Below are 6000 nucleotides of genomic sequence, written 5' to 3' on the forward strand. Positions count from 1 at the left end.
CTGACACGTTGTACATAGCTGTATCCAGACTAGACAATGCTCTGTGATTGGTTGTTATGGGCAACAAAGTGTGACCCCCGATTCAGTACATATGGGGGGATTCCTCCAAACTGCTGAGCAGGATTATTGTAGCAGTAGCCCGTAGCAACCAATCAGATTGCAGCTTTCATTTAGCAGAGGCCCTTTTGAAAATGAAAGCAGTGAGCTGATTGGTTGCTATGGGCTACGGCGCCATTGCCTCTGATTGGTTGCTATGGGCTACAGCTCCATTGCCTCTGATTGGTTGCTATGGGCTACAGCTCCATTGCCTCTGATTGGTTGCTATAGGCTACGGCTCCATTGCCTCTGATTGGTTACTATAGGCTACGGCTCCATTGCCTCTGATTGGTTGCTATGGGCTACGGCGCCATTGCCTCTGATTGGTTGCTATAGGCTACGGCTCCATTACTTCTTTTCGGCAGCTTGGAGTAATCTTCCCCCTACTGTCCCAGCAGACATGGCGGTCAGAGCGCTGCCTCAGGACTTGTATAACCTGTATGGAATGGAGGAAATGGTTCAGGCCACGTCGTGGTGACAACCGATGACTACAGATCACTTCAGGCTAAAGAGTTGCAGAGTGACTAACCCCTGGCGGGTGTCATGTGATGGCGGGGGGAGGGCTGTCACATCCATGTTTATGTCTCAGGAGATTATCACAGTCCCACTGACTAATATATCACTATTATGGGGGCACTGTGGTTATCACTGTATGGGGGCACTATGGTTATCACTGTATGGGGGCACTGTGGTTATCACTGTATGGGGGCACTGTGGTTGTCACTGTATGGGGCACTGTGGTTATCACCATATGGGGGCACTGTGGTTATCACTGTATGGGGGCACTGTGGTTATCACTGTAATGGGGGCACTGTGGTTATCACTGTATGAGGGCACTGTGGTAATCACTGTATGGGGGCACTGTGGTTATCACTGTAATGGGGGCACTGTGGTTATCACTGTATGGGGCACTGTGGTTATCACTGTATGGGGGCACTGTGGTTGTCACTGTATGGGGCACTGTGGTTATCACCATATGGGGGCACTGTGGTTGTCACTGTATGGGGGCACTGTGGTTATCACTGTATGGGGACACTGTGGTTATCACTGTATGGGGGCACTGTGGTTATCACTGTATGGGGGTACTGTAGTTATCACTGTATGGGGCACTGTGGTTATCACTGTATATGGGCACTGTGGTTGTCACTGTATGGGGGCACTGTGGTTATCACTGTATGGGGGTACTGTGGTTATCACTGTATGGGGCACTGTGGTTGTCACTGTATATGGGCACTGTGGTTGTCACTGTATGGGGGCACTGTGGTTATCCCTGTATGGGGGCACTGTTGTTATCACTGTATGGGGCACTGTGGTTATCACTGTATGGGGGCACTGTGGTAATCACTGTATGGGGCACTGTGGTTATCACTGTATATGGGCACTGTGGTTATCACTATTATGGGGGCACTATGGTTATCACTGTATGGGGGCACTGTGGTTATCACTGTATGGGGGCACTATGGTTATCACTGTATGGGGCACTGTGGTTATCACTGTATATGGGCACTGTGGTTGTCACTGTATGGGGGCACTGTGGTTATCACTGTAATGGGGGCACTATGGTTATCACTGTATGGGGGCACTGTGGTTGTCACTGTATGGGGGCACTATGGTTATCACTGTAATGGGGGCACTATGGTTATCACTGTATGGGGGCACTGTGGTTGTCACTGTATATGGGCACTGTGGTTATCACTGTATGAGGGCACTGTGGTTATCACTGTATGGGGCATTGTGGTTATCACTGTATGGGGGCACTATGGTTATCACTGTATATGGGCACTGTGGTTGTCACTGTATGGGGGCACTATGGTTATCACTGTAATGGGGGCACTATGGTTATCACTGTATGGGGGCGCTGTGGTTATCACTGTATGGGGGCACTGTGGTTATCACTGTATAGGGGCACTATGGTTATCACTGTATGGGGGCACTGTGGTTATCACTGTATGGGGGTACTGTGGTTACCACTAGTATGGGGGCACTGTTGCTGTGACTAGTATGTGGGCACTGTTGCTGTCACTGGTATGGGGGCACTGTTGCTGTCACTGGTATGGGGGCACTGTTGCTGTCACTGGTATGGGGGCACTGTTGCTGTGACTGGTATGTGGGCACTGTTGCTGTGACTGGTATGGAGGCACTGTTGCTGTGACTGGTATGGGGGCACTGTTGCTGTGACTGGTATGGGGGCACTGTTGCTGTGACTGGTATGGGGGCACTGTTGCTGTGACTGGTATGGGGGCACTGTTGCTGTGACTGGTATGGGGGCACTGTTGCTGTCACTGATATGGGGGCACTGTTGCTGTCACTGGTATGGAGGCACTGTTGCTGTCACTGATATGGGGGCACTGTTGCTGTGACTGGTATGGAGGCACTGTTGCTGTGACTGGTATGGGGGCACTGTTGCTGTGACTGGTATGTGGGAACTGTTGCTGTGACTGGTATGGAGGCACTGTTGCTGTGACTGGTATGGGGGCACTGTTGCTGTGACCAGTATGTGGGCAGTGTTGCTGTGACTGGTATGGGGGCACTGTTGCCATGACTGGTATGGGGGCACTGTTGCTGTGACTGGTATGGGGGCACTGTTGCTGTGACTGGTATGGGGGCAGTGTTGTCTCTGGTATGGGGGCACTGTTGCTGTGACTAGTATGTGGGCACTGTTGCTGTGACCGGTATGGGGGCACTGTTGCTGTGACTAGTATGGGGGCACTGTTGCTGTCACTGGTATGGGGGCACTGTTGCTGTGACTGGTATGGGGGCACTGTTGCTGTGACTAGTATGTGGGCAGTGTTGTTTCTGGTATGGGGGCACTGTTGCTGTGACTAGTATGTGGGCAGTGTTGTTTCTGGTATGGGGGCACTGTTGCTATGACCGGTATGGGGGCACTGTTGCTATGACCGGTATGGGGGCACTGTTGCTGTGACTGGTATGTGCGCACTGTTGCTGTGACTAGTATGGGGGCACTGTTGCTGTCACTGGTATGGGGGCACTGTTGCTGTCACTAATATGGGGGCACTGTTGCTGTGACTGGTATGGGGGCACTGTTGCCATGACTGGTATGGGGGCACTTTTGCTGTGACTGGTATGGGGGCACTTTTGCTGTGACTGGTATGGGGGCACTGTTGCTGTGACTGGTATGGGGGCACTGTTGCTGTCACTGATATGGGGGCACTGTTGCTGTCACTGATATGAGGGCACTGTTGCTGTGACTGGTATGGGGGCACTGTTGCTGTCACTGATATGGGGGCACTGTTGCTGTGACTGGTATGTGGGCAGTGTTGCTGTCACTGATATGGGGGCACTGTTGCTGTGACTGGTATGGAGGCACTGTTGCTGTGACTGGTATGTGGGCACTGTTGCTGTGACTGGTATGTGGGCACTGTTGCTGTCACTGGTATGGGGGCACTGTTGCTGTGACCAGTATGTGGGCACTGTTGCTGTGACTGGTATGGGGGCACTGTTGCTGTGACCAGTATGTGGGCACTGTTGCTGTGACTGGTATGGGGGCACTGTTGCTATGACCGGTATGGGGGCACTGTTGCTGTGACCGGTATGGGGGCACTGTTGCTGTGACCGGTATGGGGGCACTGTTGCTGTCACTGATATGGGGGCACTGTTGCTGTCACTGGTATGTGGGCACTGTTGCTGTCACTGATATGGGGGCACTGTTGCTGTGACCGGTATAGGGGCACTGTTGCTGTCACTGATATGTGGGCACTGTTGCTGTGACCAGTATAGGGGCACTGTTGCTGTGACCGGTATAGGGGCACTGTTGCTGTGACCGGTATGTGGGCAGTGTTGCTGTGACTGGTATGGGGGCACTGTTGCTGTGACTAGTATGGGGGCACTGTTGCTGTGACTGGTATGGGGGCACTGTTGCTGTGACTGGTATGGGGGCACTTTTGCTGTGACTGGTATGGGGGCACTGTTGCTGTCACTGATATGGGGGCACTGTTGCTGTGACTGGTATGGGGGCACTGTTGCTGTCACTGATATGAGGGCACTGTTGCTGTGACTGGTATGGGGGCACTGTTGCTGTGACTGGTATGGGGGCACTGTTGCTGTGACCGGTATGGGGGCACTGTTGCTGTCACTGGTATGGGGGCACTGTTGCTGTCACTGGTATGGGGGCACTGTTGCTGTCACTAGTATGGGGGCACTGTTGCTGTCACTGGTATGGGGGCACTGTTGCTGTCACTGGTATGGGGGCACTGTTGCTGTGACTGGTATGGGGGCACTGTTGCTGTCACTAATATGTGGGCACTGTTGTTATTGTCATGGAGTTGTGGCGCTGTGGTAGTCACCATTATAAGGACGGTTTTGCCCACATCCAGTAAGGACCATGTTTCTCATGTACACGGCCATATCCGCTTTATTTCTTCTCAGCATATATAGTACCTCGCCAAAAACAACAGCAAATCCCAGCAGAGCCCCCCAGGAAAACATTTACTTTGGAGAAGATTTTCCCTTTCTCTTCTATTGAGCTGCGATCATCCTAAAAATAGACGACTAAAGTATAAATTCAGGTAAACAAGCTGTATATATAGCTATGAATTTGAGGCCTTCAAGGGGTCATCCAGGAAAAAAAAACATGGCCGTTCCTGCACACACACCTTTAATTCGGTTGTTTCTGGTATTACAGCTTATAGATAGTGAATTGACCCAAGCTGCAATACCACACTCAACCCGTCAACAGGTGTGGCGCTGTTTCTTGGTTGTTGTTTAGCTTTGTGCAGCTGCTTCTATTCTTCAGAGCTCACACAGTTCCTAGAGGTCTTTACAGAGTAAATTCATGAATGACCCACACTGTTTTAATCACCACCTCGCCAGCTGATGGTGCCGCTGTCATGGTGCCAACCTCGGACATGGCACAGAGGTTTCCAGAACCAGATTAATGAGTTTCTGTAAAAAAAAAAAAACTGATTGAAAAGAAGTTATGAGACGCGTAGCCGAGCAGCGGATCACATGAGAGATCAGTTCCTACGGTCAGGGCAGCCAAGATATGTTGTGCACAGTCACTGGGGCACTGCTGTGGTGGAGTCATACCACAAGGGAATGGAAACACACAGGCGAGTAGATGCCAACACTTCAAATAGTTTCCAGGGACACTTTGCTGCTGAGCCGGTGCATCTGAGCACATCACACCCCCTGATGTCCCCGCAGACCCTCAGCACTGCCGTCACATGACCACCCTTCAGTCAGAACTTCTCCACCAATTCATTTCTTTTATCCTTTACACACTCATTTATGTTAGGGCCCTATTCCACCGGACGATAATCGTTAACGATTAACGATCTCAAACGACCGCTATTGCGAAAGACCTGAAAACGTTCGCTCATTTCCATGGAACGATAATCGTTACTTACGATCCTATTTGCGATCGTTTTTTCTACGACATTTCTTCGCTGTTGCGTTCGTATCTACTGCGAACGACCGAACGACGTCTTATTCAATGCGAACGATTTGCGAACGAGCAACGCTAAAAATAGGTCCAGGTCTTATAAAGGGATCAACGATTTCTCGTTCGGTCGTTAATTGTTAACTGCATTTCAACCAAACGTTTATCGTTTAGATTCGAACGATTTAACGATAATCTGAACAATAATCGTCCAGTGGAATAGGGCCCTTACTTTCGTAGCTTTAAAAACCAATGTAAAAAAACTGCAGCTTAACTTTTTAATTTTATTTTCATATGTTTCTTTAGGCTGCGTTCACACTACATATATTTCAGTCAGTATATGTATATTTCAGTCAGTATTGCAACCAAAACCAGGAGTGGATTAAAAACACAGAAAGGCTCTGTTCACACAATGGTGAAATTGAGTTGATGGCCGCCATATAATGGAAAATATTTGCTGTTATTTTAGAACAACGGCCGTTATATTGAAATAATGGCCGTTATTT

Source organism: Dendropsophus ebraccatus, chromosome 2 (assembly GCF_027789765.1).
Source record: "Dendropsophus ebraccatus isolate aDenEbr1 chromosome 2, aDenEbr1.pat, whole genome shotgun sequence".
Taxonomy (NCBI): domain Eukaryota; kingdom Metazoa; phylum Chordata; class Amphibia; order Anura; family Hylidae; genus Dendropsophus; species Dendropsophus ebraccatus.